The 14,838-nt window shown below is 46.1% G+C and overlaps 1 protein-coding gene and 2 non-coding genes across 3 annotated transcripts in view; 1 reads left to right on the top strand and 2 right to left on the bottom strand.

Annotated features, from left to right (window-relative positions):
* The window catches only part of LOC119959009, a 478,444-nt gene that overhangs the window by 159,263 nt on the left and 304,343 nt on the right, over nt 1–14,838 (top strand). The window lies entirely within an intron of this gene.
* Nucleotides 2,602–2,684, bottom strand: trnal-cag. Its single transcript has one exon. It is a non-coding gene; the product is annotated as a tRNA-Leu (tRNA).
* trnar-ucg lies at nt 10,441–10,529 on the bottom strand. The gene is given in 2 exon segments: nt 10,441–10,476; nt 10,493–10,529. It is a non-coding gene; the product is annotated as a tRNA-Arg (tRNA).

Raw genomic sequence — 14,838 nt, 5'->3', positions numbered from 1 at the left:
TAGTCACGTCAAATACATTTATAAACAAAGGAGATCAATGCAAATAGATTGCGAGATGGCAGAGATAAACCCTGCCCGATTAAATACGATTAAATGTTAATGCCGAGTCAGATAAACATCAGAATGCTGACACACTTTAATATTCAGCACTATCACGCAAATACGCACAAAATTCAATTGCAAACATCGCAATAGGAATCATAAATGTTGTATTATTAAGAGCATGATATAATCCAATACCTGCAACAGTTATGTTGAAGATGCCATCGGAGTGCCTTCTTCTGCGGAAGGAGCACGAAGAGTTTATATTGTTCTATCATTTGCTCGCACCCTTCCTGCAATATAGATTTGACGAGTTATAAGGAAAGACAATGAGAATGTTTGGGGCTTAACCGCTCCTTGACACCTGTTCTTCGGCTACCCACAGTGCAGTCGAGGTGACTCAGTTGACCTCTTCCAGAATCCTCCTCTGCCTCCTCAACTGAATGAATTTCCTCCTGTGTGTCCGCTGTTCGGCTACTTGTCTGTGAAAGCAGCACCGGAAGCAGGGGGGGAGAGAGATTCCAATCGCCAGGATGCAACTCTCCAATTGGATACTTCACGTTGCTCAGATCTTACACTCTCGTTTCAAAGAATGGTTACAGACCAGGGTGAGTCCATTCCGCCTACTGTGTCCATGTCAGTCGCCTAGAGCTGGCGTGTAGTCCCGTGATAAAAACAGAAAATGCTGGAAAATCTCAACAGGCTGGCAGCAGCTGTGGAGAGGGAAACAGAGAATGGGAAGCAGGGTCATACTGGGTTTGGAACTGGAACTGTTTTTCTCTCTCCACAGATGTTGCCAGACCAGCCGAGTTATCCAACATTTTCTATTGCTCTTTCAGGATTTTATGAAGGAAGAATCTCCATAGCGGCATTGCCCTTGTGGTCGACGCTTTTATTTATAAAGACTGGTCCCGTATGTCTATTGTTCTGTTCGCAGTGGAGGCCAACAAACCAGAAAGAACCGAATTGATCCAATGATCCCGAAAAGAAAAGCGAGGGACAAAAAAGAGTTTCTTTTGATGTTACTTTCACAACCAAACCAAATTCAACAGGAATAATGAAGCCCATTGAGTTTTTAACGCACCGCCTTCGACGGCTCGGCCATCCTGACATGTTGCGGCAAAAGATGTGCTCCGTGCACAAATCGGTTTAAATTCTATCCTCATCGTCATTTCATTTCAAACTGGACGTGCTTTTTCTATTTTTGAACCCCAGCCAGAGTCCTGTATCTGAGTGCCATCCTTGTCCAAGGGGCTGGGTGTTAAGGAGCTTCTCATTGCTGAATTGATGCGTTTGCTCCAATTAACAAAGACCCAAATGCCGCCGACATGTTCCTCACACGAAGGTGTTGAGAATCTAAGATCTGAGCGCCGAGAAGGATCCAATTAGACAGTTGCATCCTGGCGACTGGAATCTCTCTCCACAGCTGCTTCTGGTGCTGCTTTCACAGACAAGCAGCCAAAGAACCCCTTCCGTGTAGAAACAGAGGGAAGTTCATCCAGAAAAGGCGGCAGTAGATGTTTCTGGGAGAGGCCAACTGAGTCACCTTGACAATCCAATTAGACAGGCTATTTACAGCCAGAGAAGAGGAATCGTAGCCGGCTTGCTGGGATCAATATTAATAACTCAACCAGGCTCACTGAGCAGATCATCAATTCATGAACTAGCTTTCTGCCCGTGGGGTTTGCTGTGCAAACTTAAGCAAGAATCTCATGTCCTGAAGCCACAGCTTCCCCATTGAATCGGAGGTATTGGATCTTCCTGGGATTGAATGTGTTGCTGGAGAAACGTATCATCGTGGAGGAAACGTTAATGTCAGAAGTGGGATCCGAACCAACGGCTCTACAATAGACTGCGATTTTAAAGCAGCTCCTTCGACCGCTCGGCTATCATGACGCGTCGTGAAAAATTATATGCTCCGTTCACAAATCGCTTCAAATTCCAACTTCATCGTCATTACCTTTCCAACAAGATATGCTTTTCCTACTTTTGAACCCCAGCCAGAGTCCTGTATCTGAGTGCCATCCTTGTCCAAGGGGCTGGGGGTTAAGGAGCTTCTCATTGATCACTTTCCCTCAATCAACAAGGACCGAATTACCGCTCGACCTGTTCCTCACACGAAGATATTGAGAGTCTAAGATCTGAGCGACGTGAAGTGTCCAATTGGAGAGTTGCATCCTGGCGAATGGAATCTCTCTCCACAGCTGCTTCCGGTGCTGCTTTCACAGATAAGCAGCCTAAGAACCCCTCCAGTGTCCAAACAGGTAACGTTATCCAGTAATACCCCACAGAGGAGCAATATAGATAATACTGAAATCCAGTAATACCTCACAGGGGGCCAATAAGGAAATAAAGAAATAAAGCAATATGAATTCCTCAACTAGAGTCACTGAAGCAGATTATCGAGTCTATAACTGACCCTTTGTGGTCTTGCTGTGCGTATTTGAGCAAAAATATAATGTCATGGGAACAAATCTTTCCCTTTGGAAGGGAGAAATTGATTCTTCCTGAAGTTGATATTCTAGCTGGAGAAATTTAACCTCGTGGAAGAGAACTCAATATCAGGAGGGGGATTCGAACCCACGCCTCCAGAGGAGACTGCAACCTGAGCGCAGAGCCTTAGACCGCTCGGCCATCCTGACGCGTTGTCGGCAGAGCTATGATACGTGTACAAATCGAATTAAATTCTATCCTCACCGTCATTTCATTTCCAACAAGATATGCTTTTCCTACTTTTGAACCCCAGCCAGAGTCCTGTATCTGATGCCAGCCCTCTCCAAGCCGCTAGGGGTTCCGGAGCTTCTCATTGCTGCATTGATCAGTTTTCTCCAATCAACAAGGACCAAATTCCCGGTTTTTCTGATCCTCACAGGAAGTTATTGAGAGTCGAAGACCTGAGCGACGTGAAGTATCCAATTGGAGAGTTGCATTCTGGCGACTGGAATCTCTCTGCACAGCTGCTTCCGGGGCTGCTTTCACAGACAAGCAGCCGAAGAACCCCACCAATACCCAAACAGGAGAACGTTCATCCAGTGGAGGCGGCAGAAGAGTGTTTGTGAGAAGTCACCTTAGTCACCTCGACTGTACTGTGGGTAGATGAAGAACACGTGTCAAAGGGCGGATCAGACTGAAAGCAAAAGTTTGATGCTAATAAAGAAGAAGGCGGATGTTCTGCTGGGTGCTCGCGACTTGTTTGCTTTTGGTGTGAGTGAGAAAATAAATAGCAGAGGATTGTTTTGATCCATCGATTTCTAGGTTATGGGCCCAGCACGCTTGCGCTGCGCCACTCTGCTCGTGGTTGATGACTTCCGTAGTCGTACTTGAGGCAAAGTTTGAAGAAATCAGTAACAGTTTGATCAATGTTCCCAGAGCGGTGAAGCTGCCGCCCCGAACTTCCTTCGATGAAGGTGATTCCAGTCACTGCCCCACTTTCCCATCATAGCAACGTCACAGAAGAAATCACATCACCTGCACAGACCAACCATTCAGCACGGAAGTAAAATATCTGAACTATGCTGACCAGAATCAGTCTGCTCAAACGTGTGTTCTTGCTGAAAGAACAAATGAGAAAGTGAATAGTTGTCTGGCTACCGAAGGGCAGTAATGTCGCAGCTCCTGGTTAAGGGAGCAGAGTGCCGCAGCGGAAGCGTGCTGGGCCGTTACACCGAGGTCGAGGATACTCGGCAATTTACATTCTCCCTCTCATCAAAAGTAATCATAACGCACGTTCCTGTTTGCTTTGCAGCAAATATCTATCAGAATCTTTCCTGCAGTCTCATCCTGACATTAGTCCCGCGAATGAAGGAGACAGCATGACACATTACAACATTGTAAAGCTCACAAATAGGGACCCACAGAGAAAATGCTTTAAAGTCTCAGCAGGTCTGACAGCATAGAACATACATAGAACATAGAACGATACAGCGCAGTACAGGCCCTTCGGCCCTCGATGTTGCACCGACATGGAAAAAAACTAAAGGCCATCTAACCTACACTATGCCATTTATCCAATAAACTTTTAAATGCCCTCAATGTTGGCGAGTTCACTACTGTTGCAGGTAGGGCATTCCACGGCCTCACCACTCTTTGCGTAAAAAACCCACCTCTGACCTCTGTCCTATATCTATTACCCCTCAATTTAAGGCTATGTCCCCTCGTGCTAGCCACCTCCATCCGTGGGAGAAGGCTCTCGCTGTCCACCCTATCTAACCCTCTTATCATTTTGTATGCCTCTATTAAGTCACCTCTTAACCTTCTTCTCTCTAACGAAAACAACCTCAAGTCCATCAGCCTTTCCTCATAAGATTTTCCCTCCATACCAGGCAACATCCTGGTAAATCTCCTCTGCACCCGTTCCAAAGCTTCCACGTCCTTCCTATAATGAGGCGACCAGAACTGTACGCAATACTCCAAATGCGGCCGTACTAGAGTTTTGTACAACTGCAACATGACCTCATGGCTCCGGAACTCAATCCCTCTACCAATAAAGGCCAACACACCATAGGCCTTCTTCACAACCCTATCAACCTGGGTGGCAACTTTCAGGGATCTATGTACATGGACACCGAGATCCCTCTGCTCATCCACACTACCAAGAATTTTACCATTAGCCAAATAGTCCGCATTCCTGTTATTCTTTCAAAGTGAATCACCTCACACTTCTCCACATTAAACTCCATTTGCCACCTCTCAGCCCAGCTCTGCAGCTTATCTATGTCACTCTGTAACCTGCAACATCCTTCCGCACTGTCTACAACTCCACCGACTTTAGTGTCGTCTGCAAATTTACTCACCCATCCTTCTGCGCCCTCCTCTAGGTCATTTATAAAAATGACAAACAGCAACGGCCCCAGAACAGATCCTTGTGGTACGCCACTCGTAACTGAACTCCATTCTGAACATTTCCCATCAACTACCACTCTCTGTCTTCTTTCAACTAGCCAATTTCTGATCCACATCTCTAAATCACCCTCAATCCCCAGCCTCCGTATTTTCTGCAATAGCCGACCGTGGGGAACCTTATCAAACGCTTTACTGAAATCCATATACACCACATCAACTGTTCTACCCTCGCCTACCTGTTCAGTCACCTTCTCAAAGAACTCGATAAGGTTTGTGAGGCATGACCTACCCTTCACAAAACCATGCTGACTATCCCTAATCATATTATTCCTATCTAGATGATTATAAATCGTATCTTTTATAATCCTCTCCAAGACCTTACCCACCACAGACGTTAGGCTCACCGGCCTATAGTTACCGAGGTTATCTCTACTCCCCTTCTTGAACAAAGGGACCACATTTGCTATCCTCCAGTCCTCTGGCACTATTCCTGTAGCCAATGATGACCTAAAAATCAAAGCCAAAGGCTCAGCAATCTCTTCCCTGGCTTCCCAGAGAATCCTAGGATAAATCCCATCCGGCCCCGGGGACTTATCTATTTTCACCTTGTCCAGAATTGCCAACACTTCTTCCCTACGCACCTCAATGCCATCTATTCTAATAGCCTGGGTCTCAGCATTCTCCTCCACAATATTATCTTTTTCTTGAGTGAATACTGACGAAAAGTATTCATTTAGTATCTCGCTTATCTCCTCAGCCTCCACACACAACTTCCCACCACTGTCCTTGACTGGCCCTACTCTTACCCTAGTCATTCTTTTATTCCTGACATACCTATAGAAAGCTTTTGGGTTTTCCTTGATCCTACCTGCCAAAGACTTCTCATGTCCCCTCCTTGCTCGTCTCAGCTCTCTCTTTAGATCCTTCCTCGCTTCCTTGTAACTATCAAGCGCCCCAACTGAAACTTCACGCCTCATCTTCACATAGGCCTCCTTCTTCCTCTTAACAAGAGATTCCACTTCTTTGGTAAACCATGGTTCCCTCGCTCGGCCCCTTCCTCCCTGCCTGACTGGTACGTACTTATCAAGAACATGCAATAGCTGTTCCTTGAACAAGCTCCACATATCCAGTGTGCCCAACCCTTGCAGCCTACTTCTCCAACCAACACATCCTAAGTCATGTCTAATGGCATCATAATTGCCCTTCCCCCAGCTATAACTCTTGCCCTACATGTGTAGGGAGAGAAAACAATTAACGTTTCGAGTCCAGGTGACACTTTGTCAAATCTGGATTGTAAACGTTATCCAGTCGTACCCCACAGAGGAGCAATATAGATACATACTGATGTCCGTGAATGGCTCACAATAAGGAAATAAAGCATTATCGAACAATAAATCACAATAGAAACCGAGTTCCCAACTTCCCCTCTCGGACGGATGTGAACAATCCAACCAGCCAGACTATTTACAACAAGAGAAGTCGAATTTCACCCGGAGTCCTGGGATCAATATTAATTCGTCAACCAGAGTCACTGAAGGAGAATATCGAGTCATTAACTGGGCTTTCGCCTGCCGGACTTGCTGTGCGTATATAAGCAGAAATCTCATGACCTGGGAACACATCTTTTCCTTTGAAAGGGAGATTTTGGATCTCCCTTTCAACTTAGTCACCTCGACTGTACTGTGGGTAGATGAAGAACAGGTGTCAAAGAGCGGATCAGACTGAAAGCAAATGTTTGATGCTAATAAAGAAGAAGGTGGATGTTCTGCTGGGTGCTCGCGACTTGTTTGCTTTTGGTGTGAGTAAGAAAATAAATAGCAGAGGATGTTTTTGACCCATCGATTTCTCGGTGATGGGCCCAGCACGCTTGCGCTGCGCCTCTCTGCACGTGGTTGATGCCCTCCATAGTCGCACTTGAGGCAAAGTTTGAAGAAATCAGTAACAGGTTGATCAATGTTCCCAAAGAGGTGATGCTGCCGCCCCGAACTTCCTTCTATGAAGGTGATTCCAGACACTCCCCACTTTCAAATTAGAACAACGTCACAGAAGAAATAACATAGAACATAGAACTATACAGCGCAGTACACGCCCTTCGGCCCTCGATGTTGCATCACCTTCACAGAACAACCATTCAGCACAAAAGTAAAATATCTGAACTATGCTGACCAGAATCAGTCTGCTCAAACGTGTGTTCTTGTTGAAACAACAAATGAGGAAGTGAATAGTTGTCTGGCTGCCGCAGGGCAGTAATGTCGTAGTTCCTGGTTTAAGGAGCAGAGTGCCGCAGCGGAAGCGTGCTGGGCCGTTACCCCGAGGTCGAGGAATCGAGGCTATTCTCCGCTAGTTACATTCTCCCTTTCCTTCCAAACATGGCCGGGCTTTTCTCAGACCTTACTTTCTTGCTATTCTGTTCGTTCAATTATCTCTCATCTTGGTGCTTTGTTTTGATGCTAAACTGTCCACAATATCTATTTGATCTGGACAAACAATCGATGCTCCAATTTGAACAAAATGTTTTGTGTCAATCGGTTCAATACAATCCTGTGGAGGGAATTCTAATCTCCTCAGGATGATGTTTAATGATTTGCTGAATGAACTGTTTTTTGTTCACGGGGTGAAAGGTTATGTCACTGGATTGGGAATCCAGGGGACAGAAATAATCTTTGGGACAGAGAATAAATCCCAGGACGGCAGCTGGTGAAATTTAAATTCACTGATTTCGTGAATCTAGAATCTAAAGGCATCGGAGCTGGTTACATTTGGTCAGGTGCAAGCTGGCACACTTTCTGATTGTTTGGTTAATGCGCCGCAGTAAATACACCACTTCTTCGTTCATTGCACGAAAGCACTGACATTCTGGTTGGGTTTTTAATGCTGAAAGAAATGATATCGCTTTTTGTTACGAGCCGGCTTCAACTGAAGAAACTGTGAAAAGCCCCTAATCGCCCCATTCCGGCGAGGCTGTTATGGGAATCGAACCTTGCTGCTGGCTTTCCTTGGTCTGCTTTTCCATGCTAGTGATTTAGCCCAGTGAGCTAAACAGCCCCATCAAGCAAATTGTCAATGACTGTCTTGTTAAACGCAGTTCAGTTAGTGGCTGTGGCTTTGTACTTGCAATCAAATGGGATAGCACGGTAGCACAGTGGTTAGCACAGTTGCTTCACAGCTCCAGTGCGCTGTCTGTGCGGCGCCTGCGCGTTCACACGGTGTCTGCGTGCGTTTCCTTGGGGCGTCTCCGGTTTCTTTCGGTAGTTCGGTGCAGAGTCAAGAGGCCGAATGTCCTGCAGGGATTCTCTGGATAACAAATTAGAATCGTCATCACTCCGACACTGACGGGGTGTTTAAGGCGTCTGAGTGATGTCCATCATGATGTGGTCAAATGTTTGTATCTTTCAGTCTGTCCGCGGTGTTTTATTTACAATGTGTAGAAACATGTTGGACATGGTGTTGAAGTGTTTCCCATTAGTCCAATCAGAACAATCACTCAGCCGACGTGATGGAAATGTAATTTGCTGACAGAAACTATATTTCCAATATTTCATATCTGGCTGCACATCTGGACCAATGCACAAAGACAAACTTCTTCCGATAGCTTTCGCGGATGTTAAAGTCCATGAGATGGTTTGGTGAAGTCAGGTTACATGGCGAGTTGGCCGAGAGGTGAAGGTGATGCGCTGCTAATCCATTGTGCTTTGCATCTGCGGGTCTGAATCCATCCTCGTCGTTGATCCATTTCCTGCGTCTCCGCGTTGGGCCACTTATTGAGGGTGACCTGATGATTCGTTTAGTGTTTCCGGAACGACGATGAAGTTTAGATTCGGAGTTCAATAGGCCTGAGGAGTGAATTGTCTTCAACCATTCTCTATACCGATATTCCTAATCCTCTGTCTGAGAATCGATTTAAATCACGACACCAGCTTTAGGCAGCAGTTTGGCACCATGAAAACATGCGGCTTCAGAAGCTCCAAACAGACACCAGCTTCATCTGGGGCACTGCTGGCAGATTTTGTATTTCCAGAACCGGCCGTCCAGCCGTGAAAAGAAGTCCACCAGATGATCTCATTACACTGTAAGACGTAGGAGCAGAAGTAGGCCATTCGGCCCATCCTGTCTGCTTCACCATTCAATGAGGTTATGACTGACCTGATATAATCCTCAAACCCACTCTTCCTGCCTCATCCCCATAACCATTGATTTCTTTATTGATTAAATCTTGAACATACTAACTGACCCAGCCTCGACGTTCCATTCGCTTCGAAACGACATTTCCACAGGTACACTATACCCTGAGAAAAAAAATTCTCATCATTTTTGGTTCAATAAGGCGGCCGGCACCTTACTCTGAGGTTATTCCCTCTGGTCCTCGATTCTCCCACACGGGGAAACAAAATCTCAGCATCTACCCTGTCAACCCCACTGAAAATCTATTCCATGAGTGAATTTGAATAGTGCGATTTATTCCGTGTCCCAAAGGTTAGTTCAGACCTCTAGATTCCCAATCCAGTGACATAATCTTTCATCACTCTGAACAAAAAAAACAGTTGATTATTTAACTTCTTGGGCCAGTGGGCCGAAGAATGGCAGATGGAGTTTAATTTGGATCAATGTGAGGTGATGCATTTTGGTCGATCAAATCAGGGATTGACCTACTCAGTTAATGGAAGGGAGTTGGGGAGAATTACAGAACAAACATATCTATGGGTACAGGTTCACAGCTCCTTGAAGGTGGTGTCACAGGTGGACAGGGTGGTGAGGAAGGCATTCAGCATGCTAGGTTTCAAGGTCAGAATATTGAATACAAGAGTTTGGACGTCTTGTTGAAGTTGTACAAGACATTGAGAATAGCACACATGAAATATTGTGTTCAGTTCTTGTCACCCTATTTTCGGAAGGATATTGTTAAACTAGAAAGAGTGCAGAAGTGATTTACAAGGATGCTACCAGGACTTGATGGTCTGAGTGAAAAGTGGAGGCTGGATAGGCTGGGGTTGTTATTCCTGGAGCGTAAGAGGCTGAGGGGTGATGTCATAGAGGTCTATGAAATAATGAGGAGCATAAAGAAGGTAATGAGGAGCATCTGGAACGGGCTGCCAGAGGCATTGGTAGAGGCGGGTATCATTTTGTCTTTTAAAAATCAGTTAGACAGTTACAGTGGCAGGTTGGGTATAGATGGATATGGGGCAACTACGGGCAAGTGGGACTAGCTTAGTGATAGAAACTGGGCGGTATTAAGAAGGTGGGCCGAAGGGCTGTTTCCATGCTGCAAACATCTATGACTCTGTCTGTCTTCCTGGCGAAATTAGAATTTCCTCCACAGAATTGTATTGAACCGATTGATACATAATATTTTATTCTATACTTTATCCAAGTTAAACAGATACTGTGGATTCATCAGGGGCTAAACAAAATACTACGATGAGAGCGAATTGAATGAACAATGTTACAAGAAATTATAATCCAAAAAAAGGCCTGCACTGTTTGGATGGAAAGGTGGAACTTTGAGCTGAGGAGTGAAAACTCGGCTGTCAGCAAGTTGCACCGGATTTATGTGTAAAACGACCACGACAGGACTCGAACCTGCAATCTTCTGATGTCATCATCATATTCACCGAAGTCAGACGCCTTATCCATTAGGCCACGCGGCCACCGTCTACGGCATGCGAGTCAAAATTTATCCCATGTGATAAAATTCTGTGATCATATCTGTTTCCATGGAAACCAGTATAATGCAGAAGGAGGCCATTCGACCCATCGAGTCTGCACTGACCATCCAATCCTACACCCCACTCATGAGAGGCGGGCCGCAAATGAGGGGTTCGAATTAGAGGGCAAAGTTGCTCCGTCGGACTGAATATTCCAGTAGAGGGCAGGTGCGTGAGCCTTCGGAGGGTCAGTACATGCTCGTTGTGCCGAATGGTCTTCTTTTGCACTGTATGGATTCTATGATTCTATGACAGTAGCGGGCTGAGGCGGTGAAGCCCTTGTGCCATACTGCCCACTCCTGACACCATGGAGAAATTCTGATCTCTCAAAGACTGGCGACCAAGGACTTGTAACAAAAAATAATGTATTTATTGTTTGAGCAGCTGCTCCAGGCTTGTGCTCTGAGCGCGATCCGGAGAGAACAGCTGATCATTGTGGATGCGTCATCACGTAATCACGTGACCATTCGGTCTGCACAGGTCTCCTTCTGTGCTGTCAGTTTCTCTGATTGAATTGCTTTAATTTGGATCTAGACTGGGAAGTTCGGAGCTGTTCCATGTATAGCAAAAATGAACTTCTAGGATATTTCCAATGTAACTGATTTTCTTCCGCAAACAATTGAATCAGTGGAATTGTGCGTTTAGGAAGCCTGGAATTTCGAGTCTCCCAAGGCTTCTCTCCAAATCCAATTGTCATTTTTAAGGACGATTTTACCGCTCCTCACATAAACACCGGGGCACCGTTCATCGCAGGAATGCAAGAACTTCCTGGAGTGATTCCAGGCTGGTTTATAATGTTTTATATCGACCACATTATTAATGAATGACCGACTGAACATAACTGCGATGATCGAGTGGTTAAGGTGTTGGACTTTTCCCCAGCAGGTTCGAACCCTGCTCCCAGCGACTGTGACCGAATAATTAATCGGAATTTAGGAAACGATTTGAAACAAAGTTCGCTGCTTAGCAATTATAAGCTCCTCAGGAAGAGGGTTGAAAGCGCTTTGGGCGCCTGCTCGGCTAGCTCAGTCGGTATGGGGCTCTTAATCCCAGGGTCGTGGGTTCGAGCCCCACGTTGGGCGGTTCCTCATTGTTATATGAGAATGTTCAGGTGAACGAGCTGTTTTGATAACAGGAACACCAAGGTTATGTCCCTGGACTCGGAATCCAAATGCCTGAACTAATCTTTCGTGAGAAGATTTGATAAATCTTGGATTGGAATTTCGTCTCAGTAATGGCGGAGAAAGGTTCTGCTTCAGACGGATTATATTTCCACAACCGGGAGCACATTTCCACAACAGGGAATGATTTGAGACAACAACAGTGAAAATCTGTCGCCGGCAGAGTCACGGTTCCACGACAGAGAGAACAGTGACACAGCACAGAGAACAGTTACACAGCAGAGAGCTCAGTTACACAGCAGAGGGAACAGCGACACAGCAGAGAGCACAGTTACTTAGCAGAGAGCACAGTGACACAGCAGAGAGCACACAGTTACACAGCAGAGAGCACAGTTACTTAGCAGAGAGCACAGTGACACAGCAGAGAGCACAGTTACACAGCAGAGAGAACAATTACACAGCAGAGAGCTCAGTTACTCAGCAGAGAGCACAGTGACACAGCAGAGAGCTCAGTTACACAGTAGAGAGAACAGTGACACAGCAGAGAGAACAGTTACACAGCAGAGAGCACAGTTACACAGCATAGAGCTCAGTTACACAGCATAGAGAACAGTAGCACAGCAGAGATCACAGATACACAGCAGGGAGAACAGTTACACAGCAGAGAGCTCAGTTACACAGCAGCGGGAACAGTTACGCAGCAGAGAGCACACAGTTACACAGCAGAGAGCATAGTTACATAGCAGGGAGAATAGTTACACAGCAGGGAGAACAGTTACACAGCAGAGAGCTCAGTTACACAGCAGCGGGAACAGTTACGCAGCAGAGAGCACAGTTACACAGCAGTGAGCACAGTTACACAGCAGGGAGCACAGTTACACAGCAGGGAGCTCAGTTACACAGCAGGGAGCACAGTTACACAGCAGAGAGCACAGTTACACAGCAGCGGGAACAGTTACGCAGCAGAGAGCACAGTTACACAGCAGAGAGAACAGTGACACAGCAGCGGGAACAGTTACACAGCAGAGAGCACACAGTTACACAGCAGAGAGAACTGTTACACAGCAGCGGGAACAGTTACGCAGCAGAGAGCACACAGTTACACAGCAGAGAGCACAGTTACACAGCAGGGAGAACAGTTACACAGCAGGGAGAACAGTTACACAGCAGAGAGCACAGTTACTCAGCAGGGAGAACAGTTACACAGTAGGGAGAACAGTTACACAGCAGAGAGCTCAGTTACACAGCAGAGAGAACAGTGACGCAGCAGCGGGAACAGTTACACAGCAGAGAGCACACAGTTACATAGCAGAGAGAACAGTTACACAGTAGAAAATACATTTAATTGCCTATCATTGTGCAACAGAAAACTCCCTTTTCCTAAATAACCAGTTTGTCCATCTCAGTATCTTGCTGGTTTGCTCGGTACCTTTTGTGTATGTCATTGTGTGGGTGCCCTGATAGTCACTTCCTGCTTTTCTGTGTGTCTTTCTCTGTCTGTTACAGCCGTGCTGATGTTTGTGTTATTGTCCAGCCAGGGTGAGCTTCACAACACGCGGGTTTTCGTTGAAGAAACAAATGGAGCAGGTGCATCGGTATCTGGCAACGGCTGAGTAGGGGAAAGCGGGCAGCATAATCAAGGATCCCTCCCACCCGGCTTACTCACTTTTCCAACTTCTTCCATCGGGCAGGAGATACAGAAGTCTGAGAACACGGACGAACAGACTCAAAAACAGCTTCTTCCCCACTGTCACCAAACTCCTAAATGACCCTCTTATTGACTGACCTCATTAACACTACACCCTGTATGCTTCAACCGATGCCAATGCTTATGTAGTTACATTGCATATCTTGTGTCGCCCTATTATGTATTCTCATGTGTTTTCTTGAATTTTGTTTAATTCCCTTTTCTTCCATGTACTGAATGATCTGTTGTGCTGCTGGCAGAAAAACAATTTTCTCTGTACCTCGGTACACGTGACAATAAACAAATCCATTCCAATCCAATCCATTAGGAAACTCGGCCAGCTTAGTTGGTGGAGCATAAAACTCTACATCCCAGGGTCATGCGTTCGAGCACCAAGTTGGGCGTTTCCATATTACTATCTGAGAGTATTGAACCAACTGTTTGGGCAGCACGGTAGCACAGTGGTTTGCGCAGTATCTTCACGTCTCCAAGGCACCAGTTTCGATTACCGGCGTGCGTCACGTTAAAGAGATCTCACTGCTCATGGGTGAGACCAGAAGTAGTGGGCAGTTAAAAACAAGAATGTCGCCCTTTTCGGACGGAGATTAGGACATTTCTCACTCTCAGTGAGCTGTGTGACTTTGGAACTCTGCCTCAGGAATCGGCGGGAGCGGATCATTGATTACCTTCAAGGCAGAGATGGGGAAATTCTTGTTCAGCAAATAAATCAAAGGTTTATCGGGGTTACGTGCAAACATTGCATTCAGCCAGTGACCTGGGTGCACAAGCGTGCCGTTTTGTATTTGATATACCAGTTCCACACAATGGTGAAACGGTCTTAAAATGTCGTTCTCATTTCTTCACGTGTTCTCCACTGATATATTCGCTGCAATAATTTCTCTGGGCACAAATCACGGCAGCACAAGTGGTTCACAGCGCCAGGGTTCCAGGTTCGATTCACTGTCTGTGCGGAGTCTGCACGTTCTGCCCATGTCTGCGTGGGTTTCCTTCGGGTGCTCCGGTTTTCTCGCCACAGTGCGAAGGCGTGGATTAGGTGGATTGGCCATGCTAAATTGCCCTTAGTTACCATATGGGACCAGTCTTTATAAATAGCAACCTCATTCCGGCCCTGGGTCACTGCCCGTGTGGAGTTTGCATATTCTTCCCATGTCTGCGTGGGTTTCACCCCCACAACCCAAAGATGTGCAAGGTATTGGCCACGCTAAATTGGCCCTTCATTGGAAAAATAGGGTACTCTAAATTTATACAGAAATAAGTAAATAGAAAGGCCGAGCACAAAGGCAAAGCCGCTCTGGAGATTCGTCACAAAATTGTGAAACAGAAATAGACAACGTTGGATAACTCGGCTGGTCTGGCAGCATCTGTGCAGAGAGAAACAGAGTTACAGTTTCCAGTCCAGAATGACCCGGCTTCCCATTCTCTG

The sequence above is a fragment of the Scyliorhinus canicula genome, chromosome 31 (genome assembly GCF_902713615.1).
Source record: "Scyliorhinus canicula chromosome 31, sScyCan1.1, whole genome shotgun sequence".
In the NCBI taxonomy this organism is placed as follows: Eukaryota; Metazoa; Chordata; class Chondrichthyes; order Carcharhiniformes; family Scyliorhinidae; genus Scyliorhinus; species Scyliorhinus canicula.
Note: the sequence above shows the minus strand (reverse complement) of the source record. Positions and strands in the feature narration are given on the sequence as shown.